The 23,215-nt window shown below is 39.1% G+C and overlaps 1 protein-coding gene across 2 annotated transcripts in view; it reads right to left on the bottom strand.

The window, feature by feature from the left end:
- Positions 1-23,215, bottom strand: part of bach2b (BTB and CNC homology 1, basic leucine zipper transcription factor 2b) — a 148,633-nt gene that overhangs the window by 55,951 nt on the left and 69,467 nt on the right. Inside the window, exon 1 of one of the 2 annotated variants that reach the window (XM_061929848.2) lies at positions 9,525-9,625. The exons of the other annotated variant lie outside the window; for it this stretch is intronic. The gene's annotated coding sequence lies outside the window, so the exon portion shown is untranslated. Of the gene's footprint in view, positions 1-9,524; positions 9,626-23,215 lie in introns of those variants that run through there. 2 annotated transcript variants of the gene reach the window in all.

The raw sequence follows: 23,215 nt of genomic DNA, 5'->3' as shown, positions 1-23,215 counted from the left end.
CAATGCACAAAAAAAAATACATCTGTCGTAATTTCTCTGATGATAATTGTAAATGATCGGCAAAATTCCCAAAAAAGTGCAGTTCCCCTTTAAATCACGTTCATTTCATTTGGATCTGGATTCTTGTGGGTTAATTAACTTATTGACTTGTTGTACTGCGAAGAAAAGGAAGAAGTGTATTTGTCAGTTGTTTCACATCTCACATGAACATCAAAGCTTTGATCCTTTGCAAGTTTTGAGAGAATTTCCACTGTGACCACTGAAGGTTTCAGAGCAGAGTCCTCTCATTCCCCATGCTGGAGATAAACAACCTATTTAGCAGTAAAAAAGGTCACGGTTGGTGGTATTGATCCGGAGATAATATATGCCAGACACCCACGATGAAGACATGCTTGCAAGAGTCTGCCGATTACCAGAGCATGAACATGCCCGAGATATGCATTTAAACAGCCTCCACTTGATATGCAAAGTTCAAACATAAATGTTCTCCATACGGAGTCATTTCAGGATATGACAGAGTTCAGTCCATATTTATGTAGATCAAATCATTCTTTCTGCAAATAATCACTCAATCAAGCTTTATTGCAGACTTCAACATCCAAGTACCAACCTACGCAGTGGCCTAGTGGTTAGAGTGTCTGCCCTGAGATTGGTAGATTGTGAGTTCAAACCCCGGCCGAGTCATACCAAAGACTGTAAAGATGGGACCTGTTAACTCCCTGCTTGACACTCAGCTTCAAGGGTTGGAATTGGGGGTTAAAGCACCAAAAATGATTCCTGGGCGCGGCCACCGCTGCTGCTTACTGCTCCCCTCACCTCCCAGGGGGTGATCAAGGGTGATGGGTCAAATGCAGAGAATAATTTCGCCACACCTCGTGTGTGTGTGTGACAATCATTGCTACTTTAACTTTAAGTAGACATAATCAACAATCCATACAGGACATAAAACAAAGACTAGAGTATAAAAGGTATTATCACATAATATTAAAACAGTGCTTGTGCATATTCAGTAAAAGGCATCTAATAAATAAATAAAAGCCGCAAAAAAATATATACTTTAAAAATGTGTTTACACATTCTATAAAAGGCACAGATACCAGTGTTTCCATGTATAGGATTGGTACCTAACAGAACTACACCTAGGATTGGTTATCTGTATGATAAGATCATTCTCTGCAGTCTACATATAAACTGAAACATCAGTTTTCTCAGGGTGGTGTGGAAGGTGTTCATCCCTAAATCACAAAAAAGCTTGCTGCTGGGCTTTCTGAGCAGGATTATGAGACAGCAACCTGGAGTTTGCACAAGCTCTCTTTCTTCAACCTCACCCAGAGGGGTGCCGTGTACATAGGGGTGCAGTAAGTAAATAACTACCGGTACACCTTCGCTTCATCAGAGCAGTAAGGAAATGTTCTCACCAACATATTGGCTTGGACATACAGCATTCTTTCCTGTCCAAGCATGTCAGCATCATCCTCCATCTTGTCATTGATGATGTGGCATAAGTATTTGACATTGTTGCACACAGACAGGGTTTGCCCAGACAAGTACAAAATCAAAGCACTGATTTGGGACTCGGCAGTATATCAATTTAATTCGGGTTCGAGCAGTGTTTGGATTCACTGTACATGCCTAGGGCCTAATCAGACGGATATTTTCAAAAATAGAAATCCCCCTACTAAGGTGTTAAAACAATGATTATGTTCATTTCAGCCAATCAAGCTGACTTGGTGGTATTTAGACGTCTCTGTTCCTGAATATTGTGCTATACAATACTATTATCTTTAAGATCAGCATTCAATATATATATATATATATATATATATATATATATATATATCCTTCACGAGTGAGGTAAGAGTGAATCGTGAGATCGACAGGCGGATCGGTGCGGCATCTTCAGTAATGCGGACGCTGTATCGATCCATTGTGGTGAAGAAGGAGCTGAGCCGGAAGGCAAAGCTCTCAATTTACCGGTCGATCTACGTTCCCATCCTCACCTATGGTCATGAGCTTTGGGTTATGACCGAAAGGACAAGATCACGGGTAGAATCGGCCGAAATGAGTTTCCTCCGCCGGGTGGCAGGGCTCTCCCTTAGAGATAGTGTGAGAAGCTCTGTCATCCGGGGGGAGCTTAAAGTAAAGCTGCTGCTCCTCCACATCGAGAGGAGCCAGATGAGGTGGTTCGGGCATCTGGTCAGGATGCCAACCGATCACCTCCCTAGGGAGGTGTTTAGGTGTTTAGGGCACGTCCGACCGGTAGGAAGCCACGGGGAAGACCCAGGACACGTTGGGAAGACTATGTCTCCCGGCTGGCCTGGGAACGCCTTGGGATCCCCCGGGAAGAGCTGGACGAAGTGGCTGGGGAGAGGGAAGTCTGGGCTTCCCTGCTTAGGCTGTTGCCCCCGCGACCCGACCTCGGATAAGCGGAAGAAGATGGATGGATGGATGGAGAGATATATATATATATATATATATATATATATATATATATATATATATATATATATATATATATATATATATATATATATATATGTGTGTGTGTGTGTGTGTGTGTGTGTATCTATATATACGTATAGTGCAGGCCAAAAATTTGGACACACCTCTTTATTTTCATGACTATTTACATTGTAGATTGTCACTGAAGGCAGCAAAACTATGAATGAACCCATGTGGAGTTATGTACTTAACAAAAAAAAGGTGAAATAACCGAAAACGTGTTCTGTATTCTACTTCCTTTGCTCTGAATACTTTTTTGCACACTCTTAGCATTCTCTCGATGAGCTTCGAAAGGTTTTCACTTCACAAGTGTGCTTGAAGCTCCTCGGGAGAATGCCAAGAGTGTGCAAAGCAGTAATCAAAGGGTGGCTATTTTGAAGAAACTAGAATATAAAACATGTTTTCAGTTATGTCACCTTTTTTTGTTAAGTACATAACTCCACATGTGTTCATTCATAGTTTTGATGCCTTCAGTGACAATCTACAATGTTTAACTCATTAAAATAAAGAAAACACATTAAATGAGGAGATGGTGTGTCCAAACGTTTGGCCTGTACTGTATATATATTATATATATGTATGTGTGTGTGATATATATATATATATATATATTTTTTGTTGTTGTTGTTGTTGTTGTCTTGTCTTATTTTTGTTGTCTACTGTATATTGTTGTGGTTCTGTACCCATAATTTACACCTGTCTTTTTTTTCTTTTTTCTTTGCTGGTATTGGACCAATATCTGATATCACTGTCGGATTGGGACACCCCTAATAGCTTGATGTAGTATTTGTTACCTTCTTCCAAATAGTATTCCCCAAAAACTGCAACCAACATGGCATCTACAGTGCAGTACACTAACAAACTACAGTAGGAAAGGGACAGGAGATCTGTGTAAAAGGGCCAGTAGTCCAACTGTGGTCATGTGAAAATGCAAATTACATATACTTATTTCCAAATGTGAAACTATATGATGATTTACTACATTTACGAACACAATATTCCTGTATAAAGAGACGTGTAAACATGTTTTTTAGATTGAACAAGACAACTCTTGAATTAAGGTATCGATTAGGATCCCTAACATATTACAGTATAAACCCAAATATTAGCTCATATAACGACGTAAATGGCAGGATTTGAAGCGGTTATTGTGTACTGCTCGGACAGCAATGGATTGTGGAATCGGTTTAGGTCCGGCATGGTGTGGAACAGGCGGTAGAGTTTGTTGTCTGTAGGGTAAGGAGGAAACAACTCTTACTTCGGTATTGTAAACATTGTAATGATAAATGTGAAGTGAAGTGAATTATATTTTTATAGTGCTTTTCTCTAGTGACTCAAAGCGCTTTACATAGTGAAACCTAATATCTAAGTTACATTTAAACTAGTGTGGGTGGCACTGGGAGCAGGTGGGTAAAGTGTCTTGCCCAAGGACACAATAGGAGTGACTAGGATGGCAGAAGCAGGAATCGAACCAGGAACCCTCAAGTTGCTGGCACGGCCACTCTACCAACCGAGCTATGCCGCCCCATGTAAATGTACTTAAATACTTCAATACTATGTAATGTATTTCTTTTAATGATAAATATATACGGCGTGGCGAATTTGGGAGAGTGGCCGTGCCAGCAATCTGAGGGTTACTGGTTCAAACCCCAACTTCTACCATCCTAGTCATGTCCGCTGTGTCCTTGAGCAAGACACTTCACCCTTGCTCCTGATGGGTCCTGGTTAGCGCCTTGCATGGCAGCTCCCGCCATCAGTGTGTGTGAATGGGTGAATGTGGAAATAGCGTCAAAGCGCTTTGAGTTCCTTAAAAAGGTAGAAAAGCGCTATACGAGTACAACCCATTTACCATTTACAAAAATACTTTAATAGCATGTAATGTAATACACTTATTTCTAAAATACTTCAATATTATGTACTATATTAAATATAATAACAATCTTTCAAAGTTTCAATATTATGTAATAACATATATGTCATGATAAATATTCTTAAATATATATTACAATACATTAAATGTAATGGTAAATATCCTTAAATACTTCAATAATATGTAATAAATAAATAATGATAAATGGGTTGTATTTGTATAGCGCTTTTCTACCTTCAAGGTACTCAAAGCGCTTTGACACTACTTCCACATTTACCCATTCACACACACATTCACACACTGATGGAGGGAGCTGCCATGCAAGGCGCTAACCAGCACCCATCAGGAGCAAGGGTGAAGTGTCTTGCTCAGGACACAACGGACATGACGAGGTTGGTACTAGGTGGGGATTGAACCAGGGACCCTTGGGTTGCGCACGGCCACTCTCCCACTGCGCCACGCCGCCCCAATGATACATAACTATACTTTAATATTATGTAATTTCAAATTTTTTTATGATAGATATACACATTGATATTATGTAATATCAAATCAAATCAAATCAAATCAACTTTATTTATAGAGCACATTTAAAATTTACCACAGGGGTAGCCAAAGTGCTGTACAATGAGCAGGTTAAAAGATAAAACGAGTACCGAGCAAACACAACACAACACAAACAGAACACGATAAAAAATAAATAATTACAATAGAATTAATAAAAACATAAAAACATAAAAACAGGATCACAGCAGGTGTATTATGGGGCGCCATTGCAGGATGGATATCACTCAGTGTTAAAAGCCATGGAATAAAAGTATGTTTTTAAGAGAGATTTAAAAACAGGAAGAGAGGAGGCTTGTCTAACACTCAGGGGTAGGTCGTTCCAGAGCTTGGGAGCAGCAATGGCGAAAGCTCTGTCACCTCTAAGCTTCAGCCTTGTGTCAGGGACCGTCAACAGCAGCTGATCGGCTGATCTTAAGGATCGGGTGGGGCAGTAAGGCTGAAGGAGGTCGGAGAGATAGGTTGGCGCGAGGTTGTTTAGACATTTAAAAACAAATAAAAGGAGTTTAAAATGTATTCGGTAACGCACAGGGAGCCAGTGAAGGGACGCTAAAATAGGGGTGATGTGCTCACGTCTGCGGGTCTGTGTTAGCAGACGAGCAGCAGAGTTCTGCACAAGCTGCAGGCGGGCGAGGGAGGCCTGGCTAATGCCAACATACAGGGCATTACAATAATCAAGACGAGTCGAGATAAAAGCGTGGATTAATTTCTCAAGATCATGTCTTGATAGAAGCGGTTTCACTTTCGCTATTTGGCGTAATTGATAAAAGCTTTTTTGAACGACGCTGCTGATTTGTTTTTCGAATTTAAAATCTGAGTCAAACTTTACCCCCAGGTTTGTGACAGAGTCGCTGAGATACGGGGTCAGAGTGCCGAGGTCAACGTTGGGGGAGGGAGAGCGACTTGGACCGAACAACATAACTTCTGTTTTATCTTCATTTAGGCTCAGGAAGTTAGCTGAAAGCCAGACTTTGATGTCGTGCAGGCAGTCAATAAGACGTTGAACCGTGTTATTTTGTGCCATGGGAAAATAAATCTGGCAATCATCGGCATAAAAATGAAATGCAATACTGTACTTCCTAAAAATAGAACCAAGGGGGAGAAGGTAAAGCGCAAATAAAATTGGGGCAAGGATTGAGCCCTGGGGGACCCCATGTGGTAAAGGAGCTGTGGACGACATAAAACTGTCTACTTTTACACAAAAACTCAAAAAAATATAATAAATGTCACAATGAATATCCAACACTTGACAAGCTACAAAAGTAACTCATCGGCAGCCAACCACACGGAAGGAACTCGATCACTTATTTTCCCGTTTTGAGTCATCCAGACCAGCCACACTTCAGAAACGCCACCTACCCCTTGTACGCAACTGCTCATTTTTCAAGAACACTGGGTGAGGCGGGCACTGAAGGCTATAAACCCGCGTCAAGCGGCTGGGCCGCGTGGCATATTGGGCAAGGTATTCCGGGACTGTGCAGACCAGCTGGCAGGAATACTGACGAGAAATTGGCCCAAGCCCAAGTCTTGCCCTGTTTTAGGTAGCCACGGTCATCCAAGTCCCCTACAGGACAGCCATGCAAAAACATAAATGACTGCAGACCAGTGGCACTGACGTCTGTGGGTATGAAGTGTTATGAAAGGCTTGTTCTCCAAAATATCAAAGCCTGCCTCCCTCAGAACTTGGATCCACATCAGTTTGCCAGAGGACACCGAGGAAGCCATCGCCCCTACTCTCAACTTAGCTGTGGAACGTCTACAATTCCTGAATACCTATAGTATGTAAGGATACTGTTCGTCGACCACAGCTCGGGAGTTCAATACCATCATCCCTGACATCCTGGCGAAGAAGTTGAACTTCCTGGTTCTACCCCCCTTCATCTGTTCCTGGATAAAACACTTTCTGACCAACGAGCCTCAGGTTGTTAGGTGAATCAAATATGCTCCGTCACCCTGCCACTCAGCACTGGCTTCCCTCAGGGCTGCGTATAGAGTCCCCTCCTGTACGTCCTATATACGTATGACTTTGTCCCTATTCATCAAGTTCGCCGATGACAGCACAGTGGTGTGTCTGATCACGAGGGGTGAAGAAATTGAAAGGCAATACAAGCGCTGACAGGGTTGTGCACCTAGAACAACCTCAGGCAGGACACCACAAATTGACATGATCTTCTTGTCGTAAATGGAGCATGTGTGGAGACTAGGGGTGTAACGGTACGTGTATTTGTATTGAACCGTTTCGGTACGGGTGTTTCGGTTCGGTTTGGAGGTGTACCGAACGAGTTTCCACACGGACATATTAATCTCCTGTTTGGGAAGACTTTGGCTGCGCGATACAACAATGGAGGACGGAGGTTTGCCGACATTGTTCAGCAGCTGCTTCTGACAACACGTCATACATGCTAACCCATTTGAAGCGTCACCACCGCATTCAAGCAGCCTCTCCTCGGCGAGTCAGGCAGCTGTTATGAGAGTAGCGTATGTTTGTGTGTGGCCCTTTAATATGTGACAGCATGTGAGGTGAATGACGTCAGTGAGTGTGTGGGCGTACTTTCGCCCTTGTGCGCGCCTTTTGTTTGATTCCTTTTTTGAGCGTTAACATGAAATATGTATTTTCCTTCACGCCATGTCTAGTCCAGCTTTACTTGCATCTCGGGAAAACAAACACCATAGTCCGCGTTTTGACAGAAAACGTGAGACAGGTGCGTGACATGAGGATGTGAACCAGGTGAAACTAATGGTTACTATGGTGACAAAGCAAGGGAGTGAAGACAGGAACTAAAAAGTGTCCAAAACCAAGTAAAACATAACTAAACAAAACATGATCACAGACATGACATATGTAATATAATAAATGTCATGATTATGTTCTCTAATTCTTCAATATGATATAATATGATAAATGTTATATAAAATCTCCACAAAATACTTTAATATTATGTAATATAATAATATAATTTAAATACTTCATCATTATGTAATATAATAAATGTTATTAAAAGCCTTTAGTACTTCAACATTATTCAATATGATAAATGTAATAAAACATATCCCCAAAATACTTTAATATTTTGTATTACAATAATTATCCATCCATTTTCTACTAGTATACTTTAAATACTTCAATGTTATGTAAAATAATAGATGTCATGAGAAATATACTTTAATATTTCAATGTTATGTAATATGATAAATGTCATTTAAAATATCCTCAAAATTATTTAATAGTATGTAATATCATAATATAATGTAAATATTTCAATATTATGTAATATAATGAATGTCATGATCAATATCCTTTAATACTTCAATATTATATAGTATGATAAATGTAATAAAAAATATCCTCAAAATACATATTTTGAAATATAATAATATAATTTAAAAACTTCAATATCATGTAATGATAAATATACTTAAATACTTCGAAAATATGCAATATAATAAATATAAACTTTAAATAATTCAAAATTATGTAACATAATTCATGTAATGATAATCATCCTTAAATAGTTCATGATATCATTTAAAATACCCTCAAAATTATTTCATATTACGTAATATAATAATATAATTAAAATGCTTCGATTCTATGAAATATAATGAATGTCATGATCAGTATCCTTTAATACTTCAATATTACATAGTATGATAAATGTAATAGAAAATATCCTCAAAATACTTACATATGTAATATAATAATATAATGTAAATACTTCAATATCATGTAATACAATACATGTAATGATAAATATACTTAAATACTTCAATAATATGTAATATAAGTATACACTTTAAATAATTCAATATCATGTAATACAATAATACACTTTAAAGAACTCAATATTGTCTAATATAATACAATTCATAATATACTCAACATACTTCAATATTATGTAAGATAATAGACTTTAAATGCTTCAATATTATGAAATACATTTCATAATAAATAGCCTCAATATACTGCAATATGTAATATAACAAATATAACAGGGATACTTTAAATAAATCAATATTATGTAATATAATACATGTAATGAAAATTATCGTTAAATAGTTCAATAATATGCATTATAATAAATGTCATAAAAATATTCTTAAAGGTTTCAAGACTATATAGAATCAAAAATGCAACAATAAACTTAAATACTTTAACAATATGTAATATTATAAATATATTGAGAAATACATATTGCATCCAGCAACAGAAATATTTGTTTATACCAGTTTGTGAAAAAAGTACAACTGATCAAGTAAAGAATAGATGGAAACTACTTTAATCAGCACCATGACAACACATGTTTGCAGAAACTGCCAAGTCAACAAAATGTAACATAAAGCCAAACATTTTGTCTTCCAGCTTTTTGGTGGAAAACAATACATTTGCTTAGTTTTGACGATATAATTAACAACAATATTGACAGCGATTGGCATGTAAACAGGAATATTCTTATTGCTGCAAGCTCATGACATCAGCGTTTCAAAATAACTGTCATTCAAGACACATCATCACCCCGTGACATTTCCACACTCAATCAAAGCATCGCCGGTCAAAGTCCTCGAAAAGTTGTGCAGACATTTGCGTTACCTCAGAAAGGCGTCAGTACAGATCCAGTCATCTTGTATTCCACTCTTTACTTTGACAACTTTCTCATGTCTGCCACCATTTGTTACCAACAGCATCTGATCCTATCGGTGTCTGAGGGCGGCTGAGTATGACGGCGCAAGTGAGAAATGAGTGTGTGTGCGTGTGTGTGTGTGTGTTCGTTCTTGTATTTCTACCCTTCTTGAGACATCAACAAGGAAAAGCACCTTCCATATGAGGACCGTTGAGCAAGTTAGGACGGAAATCATGGTCCCAATATGAAAAACCATTGCATCTAATAGAGAGCCAAATACTAGAGTCCGTGAACATTGCTCCAAAGTCAGGATTTTTTGTTGATTCAATGTGCATCCAAAAGTAAACATTGACAGGTGCAAAGGCAGCAATATATGATAAAACAAAACGGCAGCTAAAGAAGGACTTCCCTATTCATCCCTGAAAAATCCGCCAAGTGAACAGCTGATTTTACGACTTCTGATGCTGACGTAAGACAGCCCGCATCCCATATGTGACCATAGGATGAACAAATACACTATGGTACTAAAACTATAGTGGCCATTAACAGTTGGCTTCTACAGCTGGGTTGCCCAAAGTGCGGCACAGGGGCCATCTGTGGTCCGTGACTCGTTTGTCATCGGCCTAAGCACATTACAAAAAACAAAAAAATAGAAGGTGGGGTCAAAATTAGGGTGGTCCCAAATATTGACTGTGTGTCGGTTTTAAAAGTGCTCCCCCTCTGGTTGACATATGAAATAACAAGTGTGTGTAAAAATTCAAAGTGCTCCTCCTCTGGCCAACATATCAAATTACAAGTGTGTGAAATTGAACTGCGCCCCCTTTGGCCCAAATTATAATTTTTTAAATAAATACATATGTATATATAGACATACTGTAATAACTTGAGGTAAATAATGAAGATTAAAAACCAATTAAAAACAAAAAATTCAACGACAATAAAAAAGAACTAAAAGCACGTCTTTTTTTTCACAATGTGTCGACTTCTTTCCTATGAAATTGGGAACAATTTCTCCTATTCTTTCCGTTTCTGTAATATTGCAATATTTTCTCGTAAAATTATTACTTTTTGAATGTAAAATTATTACTTTTTAATGCAAAATGGCGACACTTGTCACATACATTTCTGACTTTTATCACAATATTGCCAATTTCTTTGTTGTTCTTGTAAAAATAGTGACATTTTTTGAGTAAAGTTGGGAGAGTGGCTGTGCCAGCAACCTGAGGGTTCCTGGTTCAATCCCCACCTTCTACCAACCTAGTCACGTCCGTTGTGTCCTTGAGCAAGACACTTCACCCTTGCTCCTGATGGGTCCTGGTTAGCACCTTGCATGGCAGCTCCCGCCATCAGTGTGTGAATGTGTGTGTGAATGGGTGAATGTGGAAATAGTGTCAAAGCGCTTTGAGTACCTTAAAAAGGTAGGAAAGCGCCATACAAGTATAACCCATTTACCATTTAAAACTATGACTTTTGTCATCTTCTTGCCAAGTAAAATTTCTGATTATTATTATAATATTGCCAACATTTTTGAAGTTTTCTTATAAAATTGTGACTTTTGTCGAGTGAAATTACGACTCTCTTCATAAAATTGCCAACGTATTAAGCTTTTCTTGTAAAATTGCGACTGTTACTGAGTAAACGTCCAACTTTTATCTTAATATTGCACAAATGTTCCGTTTTTACTTGTAAACTTTTGACTTGCGTCGAGTAAAATGACGACTTTTATTATAATACTGACAAAATTCTAAGTTTTTCTTGTGAAATTGTGACCTTTTTTTAGCGAAATTCCGACTCATTTTTCACAACAAGCTTTTTTATGTTTGCATAGTACAAACCCCGTTTCCATATGAGTTGGGAAATTGTGTTAGATGTAAATATAAACGGAATACAATGATTTGCAAATCATTTTCAACCCATATTCAGTTGAATATGCTACAAAGACAACATATTTGATGTTCAAACTAATAAACATTTTTTTTTGTGCAAATAATCATTGACTTTAGAATTTCATGCCAGCAACACGTGACAAAGAAGTTGGGAAAGGTGGCAATAAATACTGATAAAGTTGAGGAATGCTCATCAAACACTTATTTGGAACATCCCACAGGTGAACAGGCAAATTGGGAACAGGTGGGTGCCATGATTGGGTATAAAAGTAGATTCCATGAAATGCTCAGTCATTCACAAACAAGGATGGGGCAAGGGTCACCACTTTTTCAACAAATGCGTGAGCAAATTGTTGAACAGTTTAAGAAAAACCTTTCTCAACCAGCTATTGCAAAGAATTTAGGGATTTCACCATCTACGCTCCGTAATATCATCAAAGGGTTCAGAGAATCTGGAGAAATCACTGCACGTAAGCAGCTAAGCCCGTGACCTTCGATCCCCCAGGCTGTACTGCATCAACAAGCGACATCGGTGTGTAAACGATATCACCGCATGGGCTCAGGAACAATTCAGAAACCCACTGTCAGTAACTACAGTTGGTCGCTACATCTGCAAGTGCAAGTTAAAACTGTCCTATGCAAGGCGAAAACCGTTTATCAACAACACCCAGAAACGTCGTCGGCTTCGCTGGGCCTGAGCTCATCTAAGATGGACTGATACAAAGTGTAAAAGTGTTCTGTGGTCTGACGAGTCCACATTTCAAATTGTTTTTGGAAACTGTGGACGTCGTGTCCTCCGGACCAAAGAGGAAAAGAACCATCCGGATTGTTATAGGCACAAAGTTGAAAAGCCAGCATCTGTGATGGTATGGGGGTGTATTAGTGCCCAAGACATGGGTAACATACACATCTGTGAAGGCGCCATTAATGCTGAAAGGTACATACAGGTTTTGGAGCAACATTTGTTGCCATCCAAGCAACGCTACCATGGACGCCCCTGCTTATTTCAGCAAGACAATGCCAAGCCACGTGTTACATCAACGTGGCTTTATAGTAAAAGAGTGCGGGTACTAGACTGGCCTGCCTGTAGTCCAGACCTGTCTCCCATTGAAAATGTGTGGCGCATTATGAAGCCTAAAATACCACAACGGAGACCCCCGGACTGTTGAACAACTTAAGCTGTACATCAAGCAAGAATGGGAAAGAATTCCACCTGAGAAGCTTCAAAAATGTGCCTCCTCAGTTCCCAAAAGTTTACTGAGTGTTGTTAAAAGAAAAGATGATGTAACACAGTGGTGAACATGCCCTTTCCCAACTACTTTGGCACGTGTTGCAGCCATGAAATTCTAAGTTAATTATTATTTGCAAAAAAATAAAATAAAGTTTATGAGTTTGAACATCAAATCTCTTATCTTTGTAGTGCATTCAATTGAATATGGTTTGCAAATCATTGTATTCCGTTTATATTTACATCCAACACAATTTCCCAACTCATACGGGGTTTGTATGTATATATTATTCATGTTGTAAATACAAATCTGTCTATATCTAGAAAGGGTGGTCCGAAATAGGTAGGCATTTTTCGGACGTCTCAAGAAGGTCACAAATACAAGAGTCTGTGTGTGTGTGTGGTGTGTGTGTGTGAGGGAGAGAGAGACATGCCAGAGTATTTTAGGCCCCTGCCTGCTTAAATGCAGCTTGCATGAATCATGACTTCCCACATAGTAGGCCAGTGAGCAGGGTGAGTCATATTGCTGTCTTATATGGTAACACGCCGCACATGTGATAGAAACACTGGGTTATCTATAGACCGGACTCACTGCTTCAAATGTCTGACGCTTTGCTGCTCTGCTTGAGTGAAGTGTTTTTTTTTTTTTGTCGAGAAAGAAGTCGAAGTTTAGGCTAAAGTTTGTTCGTCCGTCATTTTATTGGGTATTTTCCACAGCATGCCGGTATGAGTCAGCATGCTTTATTTGGCTTTCACCACAGCTATACAGTCACCACACAGGCAAAACAACACAAAGATACATGTTGTTTTTGTGTTTCCAGACCTCCCAATGTGCAACACAAAGTCAATCTCACAAGGCAAAAATGATGTTCTTTGACAACAATTGCAAAGTTGTGATCAGGTCATAGTTTTACGCTGGGTTGAATGTAGGGTTGTAAGGTATACCGGTACAAGTATAGCACTGCGATACTAATGAATCACATTCGGTACTATACCGGCTCTAAAAAGTACCGGTCCCCCGCCCCCTCCGCTGTAGTCACGTCGTGTCTTTGCTGGTTTTACGAGCAGAGGAGCATGTTTGGCAGTGCACAATCACAGAGTACTTACAAGCAGACATAGTGTGTAGACAGAAAAGGGAGAACGGACACATTTTGGTTTAAAAACTAACGATAAAGGTGAAGTTATAACACTGAAACGCCCTCAGGTAGAGGTGCTTTAAGACATGGCTAGCTAGCTAGCGGCTAAAGTGTCTGTGTTGTAGCTACTTCTAAAGCAGTGGCTCTTAACCTTGTTGGAGGTACCGAACCCCACCAGTTTCATATGCGCATTCGCCGAACCCTTCCTTAGTCCATCCATCCATTTTCTACCACTTGTCCCTTTCGGGGTTGCGAGGGGCGCTGGAGCCTATCTCAGCTGCATTCGGGCGGAAGGCGAGGTTCTTTAGTGAAAAATAAAATGTTATTTTTTTTTCAAATTCAAGACAAAGTTATGTTTTTTTTTACTGGTGCACAAAATGAAGCGTGCATGAACATCACCTTGTTCAAAGAACAAAACCAACACAGTGCATGAACTTACAACAAATTACACACCTGCAAATCAGTGTGACTCCTGCTGTTGCCGTATCCATAATACGCCGATAAGGAGAAGTTTTTATTTACACGATGAGTCGGGTGTGTCTTGACCTCCGAGGCGGAGGCTCCGCCGAACCTCTAAGGCCGACTCACCGAGCCCCGAGGGTTCGATCGAACCCAGGTTAAGAAACACTGTTCTAAAGTTAAAGTTAAAGTCCCAATGAGAGTCACACATACACTAGGTGTGGTGAAATTATTATCTGCATTTGACCCATCCCCATGTTCACCCCCTGGGAGGTGAGGGGAGCAGTGAGCAGCAGCGGCGGCCCCGCTCAGGAATCATTTGGTGATTTAACCCCCAATTCCAACCCTTGATGCTGAGTGCCAAACAAGGAGGTAATGGGTCCCATTTTTATAGTCTTTGGTATGACTCGGCAGGGGTTTGAACTCACGACCTTCCAGTCTTAGGGCGAACACTCTAACCACAAGGCCACTGAGGAGGTTTCACTAATCCTCGCCTCCATGGCGACAAATAAAGTACGTTTCTTGCAGGACGAATAGTTAAACATGCTGTTCCTGAATGTAAACAAACACCATGGGTGGATCTACACCTGACATCCACTGTAATGATACCAAGTAGGGGAGCGTATCCAGTCGATACTACCATGATTACATCGTTATTTTTAGCATCACAAAATCTTTTTTAGTTTTTTTAGAAATGTATATTATGTTTATAAACTCCGTAAATATGTCCCTGGACACATGAGGACTTTGAATATGACCAATGTATGATCCTGTAACTACTTGGTATCGGATTGATACCCAAATTTGTGGTATCATCCAAAACGAATGTAAAGCATCCAAACAACAGAAGAAAAAGTGATTATTACATTTGAACAGAAGTGTAGATATAACACGTTAAAAGAGAAAGTAAGCAGATATTAACAGTGAATGAACAAGTAGATTTATAATACATTTTCTACCACTTGTCCTTAATAATTTTGACAAAATATTAGAATGGAAAATGACACAATATGTTACTGCATACGTCAGCAGACTAATTAGGAGCCTTTGTTTGTTTACTTACTACTATTTTATTTAAGGACAAACTTGTAATAAGAAACATATGTTTAATGTACCCTAAGATTTTTTGTTAAAATAAAGCCAATAATGCATTTTTTTGTGGTCCCCTTTATTTAGAAAAGTATCGAAATACATTTTGGTACCGGTACCAGAATATTGGTATAGGGACAACACTAGTTGAATGTAAGATTAGACACACCGACTGGTCTGGAATATTTGTTTCAGATATACTTAACAAGTTACATTAAAGAACAAACGTGCTATTGTTTGCACAGCATAAAATGGACTTGGAAGAAGCATAGCTTTTTTAATCCTTGCCGTTCTCACCAAAAGATACTTGTTGTCATTTGTCATTAAAAATGTTGAACACAAATCTAAATAAAAGAGAAATTATTAAATAAAGGCTGAACTTTTCACACCTTCTCATTCCCAACACAACTGATGGTCCCAACCCCATTGATAAAGCAAGAAATTCCACTAATCAACCCTGATATGGCACACATGTGAAGTGAAAACCATTTCAGGTGACTACCACTTGAAGCTCATCGAGAGAATGCCAAGAGTGTGCAAAACACTAATCAGAGCAAAGGGTGGCTATTTTGAAGAAACTGGAATATAAAACATGTTTTCAGTAATTTCACCTTTTTTTGTTAAGTACATAACTCCACATGTGTTCATTCATAGTTTTGATGCCTTCAGTGACAATCTACAATGTACATAGTCATGAAAATAAAGAAAGCAAATTGAAGGAGTAGGTGTGTCCAAACTTTTGGCCTGTATTGTAGTTTGTATTGGAATGTAGGCCTGCGTTTTCAACACATTTGCTGACCTACAAATTATGCTGAGAAAGGAGGGGATTGCACTGCAGCTCCGTGTATTCATGTCAACAAATATGGACCGTCAAAACCAAAAATATTAGACATGTCTATTCAGCAATATCATTTTATAATTGTATAGCTGCTAGATGACTTAAGGGGCTGATTAAGACAAATTAAGTTGATGCGTTTTGGCGTCTCCTAGCGTTTTTTTTTAATGACAATTGTATTTTCCATATGTTATTAATAGGGGTGTAACGGTACACAAAAATTTCGGTTCGGTACATACCTCGGTTTAGAGGTCACGGTTCGGTTCATTTTCGGTACAGTAAGAAAACAACAAACTATACATTTTTTGGTTATTTATTTACAAAATTTGTAAACAATGGCATAACATACATATACACACAGGGTCCATTGCCAGGGTTATTGTGGTCAACATATATGAAATATAAACTAAACAAGATAAGGCTCAGAATGGTTTCCTAACAAAACCTTTCTACATATAAAGTGCTTTTTTTGATTGATTGATTGATTGAGACTTTTATTAGTAGATTGCACAGTACAGTACATATTCCGTACAATTGACCACTAAATGGTAACACCCCAATAAGTTTTTCAACTTGTTTAAGTCGGGGTACACGTTAATCAACATTAAACTGCCTCAAGTTGTTGCTCAGATTAAATAAAAATGACAAAACTTTTCTTCTACATATAAAAAGTGCAACATTAAACAGTTTCAAGTCAACTCAGCCTAAGATTAACCCCAGCCTGGCTAACTTGGCAGTAACAGGATATATGGGCTCATTGTTCTTCCACCATAGAAGTGGGTCAAAATCTAGTTTCTAATGCAGTATGGACTTAAATCTGCTGCTATAAAAACATTTGTTATTGCTTTAGCCCTGCCTGACTCGCCAAGGAAAGGCTGCTTGAATGCGGTGGTGACGCTTTAAAATGGGTTAGCATGTGTTATGAGAGTAGCTTATGTGTGTGTGTGGCCCTTTAATATGTGACAGCATGTGAGGTGAGTGTGTGGACAAGCGAGGTGAGGGAGCGGTAGCCTGAGTGCGGGCAGTGGCTAGTGTTTTGTGGGATTGGCTGTGTGCAAGACCTCAATAAAGCCACGATTTGCAACTAATCGCCGGACTCGTCATTTACTCTGGAGTCCGGAGCTGTGGAGACCCACTGCCAGGTAGAGTGAAGGGTGTTACCCCCGAGAATACATCGGCCCTGGAGGAGTGTATCCCCTGCGCTCCTCGACTACAGTCTGGGAGCTGGAAGCAGGAAAGGTGCAACACATGTTTGACGTGTTGTCAGAAGCAGCTGCTGAACAATGTTGGCAAACCTCCGTCCTCCATTGTTGTATCGCGCAGCCAAAGTGTTCCCAAACGGGAGATCTTAACAAGGCAGGAGGGTCTTCCAGCTCTGGCTTTTACACGTTGTCCTAGTCCGGCCGCTGCTAGCATGTGTACACGTTCGGTACACCTCCGAACCGAACCGAAACCCCCGTACCGAAACGGTTCAATACAAATACACGCATCGTTACACCCCTAGTTATTAAAGGGGAACATTATCACCAGACCTATGTAAGCGTCAATATATACCTTGATGTTGCAGAAAAAAGACCATATATTTTTTTAACCGATTTCCGAACTCTAAATGGGTGAATTTTGGCGAATTAAACGCCTTTCTAATATTCGCTCTCGGAGCGATGACGTTGTGACGTCACATCGGGAAGCAATCCGCCATTTTCTCAAACACCGAGTCAAATCAGCTCTGTTATTTTCCGTTTTTTCGACTGTTTTCCGTACCTTGGAGACATCATGCCTCGTCGGTGTGTTGTCGGAGGGTGTAACAACACCAACAGGGACGGATTCAAGTTGCACCAGTGGCCCAAAGATGCCAAAGTGGCAAGAAATTGGACGTTTGTTCCGCACACTTTACCGACGAAAGCTATGCTCCGACAGAGATGGCAAGAATGTGTGGATATCCTGCGACACTCAAAGCAGATGCATTTCCAACTATAAAGTCAAAGAAATCTGCCACCAGACCCCCATTGAATCTGCCGGAGTGTGTGAGCAATTCAGGGACAAAGGACCTCGGTAGCACGGCAAGCAATGGCGGCAGTTTGTTCCCGCAGACGAGCGGGCTAAACCCCCTGGATGTCTTGGCTCACACCGTCCCTTATGCCACCGAAGATGATCAAGAGAAGAATATCGACCCTAGCTTCCCTGGCCTGCTGACATCAACTCCAAAACTGGACAGATCAGCTTTCAGGAAAAGAGCGCGGATGAGGGTATGTCTACAGAATATATTAATTGATGAAAATTGGGCTGTCTGCACTCTCAAAGTGCATGTTGTTGCCAAATGTATTTCATATGCTGTAAACCTAGTTCATAGTTGTTAGTTTCCTTTAATGCCAAACAAACACATACCAATCGTTGGTTAGAAGGCGATCGCCGAATTCGTCCTCGCTTTCTCCCGTGTCGCTGGCTGTCGTGTCGTTTTCGTCGGTTTCGCTTGCATACGGTTCAAACCGATATGGCTCAATAGCTTCAGTTTATTCTTCAATTTGGTTTTCGCTACCTGCCTCCACACTACAACCATCCGTTTCAATACATTCGTAATCTGTTGAATCGCTTAAGCCGCTGAAATCCGAGTCTGAATCCGAGCTAATGTCGCTATAGCTTGCTGTTCTTTCCGCCATGTTTGTTTGTGTTGGCTTCACTATGTGACGTCACAGGAAAATGGACGGGTGGTTAAAATCAGGCTCTTTGAAGCTTTTTTTAGGGATATTGCGTGATGGGTAAAATTTTGAAAAAAACTTCGAAAAATATAATAAGCCACTGGGAACTGATTTCTAATGGTTTTAACCATTCTGAAATTGTGATAATGTTCCCCTTTAACATATATGAAAAAAACCTTCTTTCAATATGCATTTTCTTGCGTCTACAACATTCGCAGTTCGTGCCAGCATCTCCCATGAGTGCACCTTTAGCACTGTAAAAAAGTGAATCCCATTGTAGATGCAAATGCCCAGAAAAAGGTGGTACATAATGATCTGCTGCATGTTCCAAACACCACAGTTAGGAGCATAGTAACATGAATGTGCAGTAAATGAGTGTCTTCATGGTGAAAGCTGCGCATTAAAGCGGTCTGCACCAGTTATCAATTGCACACGCAGTCTTAGTAGATCACACGCAACAAGCCCACTAATAGTACACACAATTTTAGTCTTTGCGTGGTATTTGGATCTTAGTAGATCTGGCCCTATAAAATACACCTCTACACCACCAAGGGCATGTCTAATATGTTCCAATTGTAGACCCGCACAAAACTGGCATGGCCTAGAAGTTTGACAATCAACAAGAAGCTTGGTGCTAAAAGAGAGGGCTATTGGTGCAATAATTGATAAATAAAAGAAGGTCTCTACAACAGTCTAATCATCCTCGCTCTGGAGCTCTTTGCAATATTTCGCCGAGTGGGATAAGGAGGATTGTGAGAAAGGTGAGGGAGTAGCCCAGAAATCCAAGGGAAGATCTGAATAATGATGTCAAAGGTATTGTAAGCAGAGTCAGCAAGAAACAAATAACACTATTTGCTGGACTGATTGACAACACGCAGTTTTTAAGAATGTACAAAAATACATTCTAAAGTGGGACTGAATGACTCACACAAAGAATGTTGTGTGGTCACATGACTGCAATATTGGCGTGTATGTCATCAAGTGGACTGGACGTGTGTGTGCTTGCAGAGAAATAATATTAGTAATAATGTTATTATTATTATTAACTACAATAAATTACAATACACTACTACAACTACAATAAAACACAATACACTACTCCAACTGCGATTAACTACAATACACTACTAAGATTACAATAAACTACAATACACTACTATGACTACAATAAATTACAATACACTACTACAACTGCAATAAACTACAATACACTACTACGACTACAATAAATTATAATACACTACTACCACTACAATACACTACAAAGACTACAATAAACTACAATACACTACTCCCACTACAATAAATTACAATACACAGGGGACATAAGTCAAGGAAATTAAATGAGCACAAATATACCTACAAACAAGGCATAATGATGCAATATGCACATGCAGTTAGCCTAAATAGCATGTTAGAATCGATTAGCTTGCAGTCATGGATTGACCAAAGATAAGCACTCCAGCAAATCAATAAAATCAACAAAGCTCACTTTTGTGCATTTACTCACAGCGCGAAACGTTTGGTGGACAAAATGAGACAAAGAAGGAGTGGCATAAAACACGTCTTTCTGTGGCAGCATCGGAGAAAGTTATACATGTAAACAAACTACATGGGTTCAAGGATCGCTGAAATTAGTAGGAAAAAACCGTGCCTGCCAAATACTCTCATCAGTGAAGGATGTATAACATAAACAGTGGGATTTCTAACAATTAGGAAGGTTTGTGTCATGTATGTCCTCCTACAGAAAATATATTGAAACAAAAAATATATTTTTTTCTTCATCTTTTTCTATTTTCACACAATAAACTACAATACACTACTGCGCCTACAATAAATTACAACACACTACTACAACTACAATACTGTCATGATCCGTGGTCCGGATCATGTTTTGTTATGTTCTGTTAGTTTTGGACTCCCTTAGTTCCTGTTTGTGCACTCCTGAGTTTATTTTGGTCATCATGGGGATTAATTGGGTTCACCTGCCTCTGGTTCGTGGTCCCACGCTCAGCTGCTGTCAACCACTAATCAGAGAGCTATTTATTCACCTTGCTCGCCACGCTCAGTCTGGCGTCATTGTTTGCTTCACGCAACCTACTACGTAAGTCTTGTTTGTTTCATGCCACAGTTTCGTGAGTGTTCCATGTTTCCTGCGCTAGGTTTTTGCCTTAGGTTGTTGCCGTGTGTTAGGCACGCTTGCCTTTGTTGTTTGCCTGTTATTTTGTAAATTGGATGATTTATGAGGAATAAATTATATCCTATCTTCACGCTTTCGTCCGGAGTTGTCCGTTCTGCATCTGGGAAGAACAACCCCGCAGTGAGCTGCGACCCCCCGCGTGACAAATATACTACAGAGACTACAATAAAATACGATACACTACTTCAACTACAAGAAACTACAATGCACTACAGTATGTGAAAATTTCAGACAGCCATTTTGAATATTCCGCTCCGAATGTCTTCGGCAATTTCCGTAGATTTTGGGTCCGATGACGTCACGCTTCTGCACTCTGACCATGTCAGCAGATCAGTCATAACGGAAATGTGCAAAAATTAGAAAGAGATCTGCTGTCTCTCATTCTCAATCCTTATGTAAGACATGAACACGTATGGTTTATTTAATGCATTCTAAATCATAAATAAATAAATAAATAAAAAGTCTGCTAACAATTGAGTCAATGGGGGCTCTCTATTTCGCTCACAAATAACCCTCTAAATAAAAGTTAAAGTTAAAGTACCAATGATTGTCACACACACACTAGGTGTAACCAAATAACCATCCAAATCCTGCCAACAATACTCTATTTACATATTGTGACCTGAATTTTAACTAAATATTAGCAATATTGTCATTACAAGGGCTAATGCAGACACACTATTTTTTTTTCTCATTAATAACAGGGAGCTATCTAGCTTATGCTGCAGCATTGAGCCGGCCGGTGTACTGCTGGTCAAAGTTATTCTCGATTATAAATCATGCCTCTCATCTGGATAATAGGAGGATTAAGCCATACATCTAGAAATTGTTCATCGGTGACACTTGGGCACCCTTTGTGTGGATTATGATTCATTCCTAATCTAACCGGGAAGATATGAACATCCTATCGGTCGTCATCGCAGTGAGAGCAGACATTGTACAGTAAGTGATTGTTTTATTATGTTCATAGTTTGTATTTCTTGTTTAGCACTTAGAAATAATGCTACATGATGCTATAAATCACTAAAGCTGGATCTGTAAACTTAGACTAACCCTTAGACAAATTTTATTGACCCACAAGGGAAATTGTTCCACATAATAGCTCAGTTACAAAGGATGGAAAGGATAATGCACACAAGGGCACACAAAGAGGGTGAAAACAAAAGGTATAAAGTAGACTAAAAATGTACCATAGTAGCAATATAAAATATATGTAATATTTACATATTATATATACAGTATATAATAAATACTGATATATTATGTTATTATATTAGCTTCTAAAAAAAAGCTTCTAAAACTAGGAGCTTTTTATATTGAGAATCAACGATATACGGTTCTGGATAGAGATGTCCGATAATATCGGCCTTCCGATATTATCGGCTGATAAATGCGTTAAAATGTAATATCGGAAATTATCGGTATCGTTTTTGTTTTTTGTTGTTGTTTTTTTAAAATTAAATCAACATAAAAAACACAAGATACACTTACAATTAGTGCACCAACCCAAAAAACCTTCCTCCTCCATTTACACTCATTCACACAAAAGGGTTGTTTCTTTCTGTTATTAATATTCTGGTTCCTACATTATATATCAATATATATCAATACAGTCTGCAAGGGATACAGTCCGTAAGCACACATGATTGTGCGTGCCTGCTGGTCCACTTATAGTACTAACCTTTAACAGTTCATTTGATTAATTTTCATTAATTACTAGTTTCAATGTAACTGTTTTTATATTGTTTTACTTTCTTTTTTATTCAAGAAAATGTTTTTAATTTATTTATCTTATTTTATTTTTATTAATTTTTTTAAAAGTACCTTATCTTCACCATACCTGGTTGTCCAAATTAGGCATAATAATGTGTTAATTCCACGACTGTATATATCGGTTGATATCGGTGTCGGTAATTAAAGAGTTGGACAATATCGGAATATCGGATATCGGCAAAAAGCCATTATCGGACATCCCTAGTTCTGGATCATTTGTCCCAAAGTAATCGTTTTTGGCTCTCACAAAGTCTGCATGATTTGCATTGTTGTTGATGGGGAAGGGATCTGTGGTTCCTACCTCTATGTCAGGGATCACGTGACTGGCTTGCTCATTAACTCTCAAAATGGCTCGGGA

The sequence above is a fragment of the Nerophis lumbriciformis genome, linkage group LG34 (assembly GCF_033978685.3).
Source record: "Nerophis lumbriciformis linkage group LG34, RoL_Nlum_v2.1, whole genome shotgun sequence".
Taxonomy (NCBI): Eukaryota; Metazoa; Chordata; class Actinopteri; order Syngnathiformes; family Syngnathidae; genus Nerophis; species Nerophis lumbriciformis.
The sequence above is the reverse complement of the archived record's forward strand: the minus strand, read 5'-3'. Positions and strand labels throughout refer to the sequence as shown.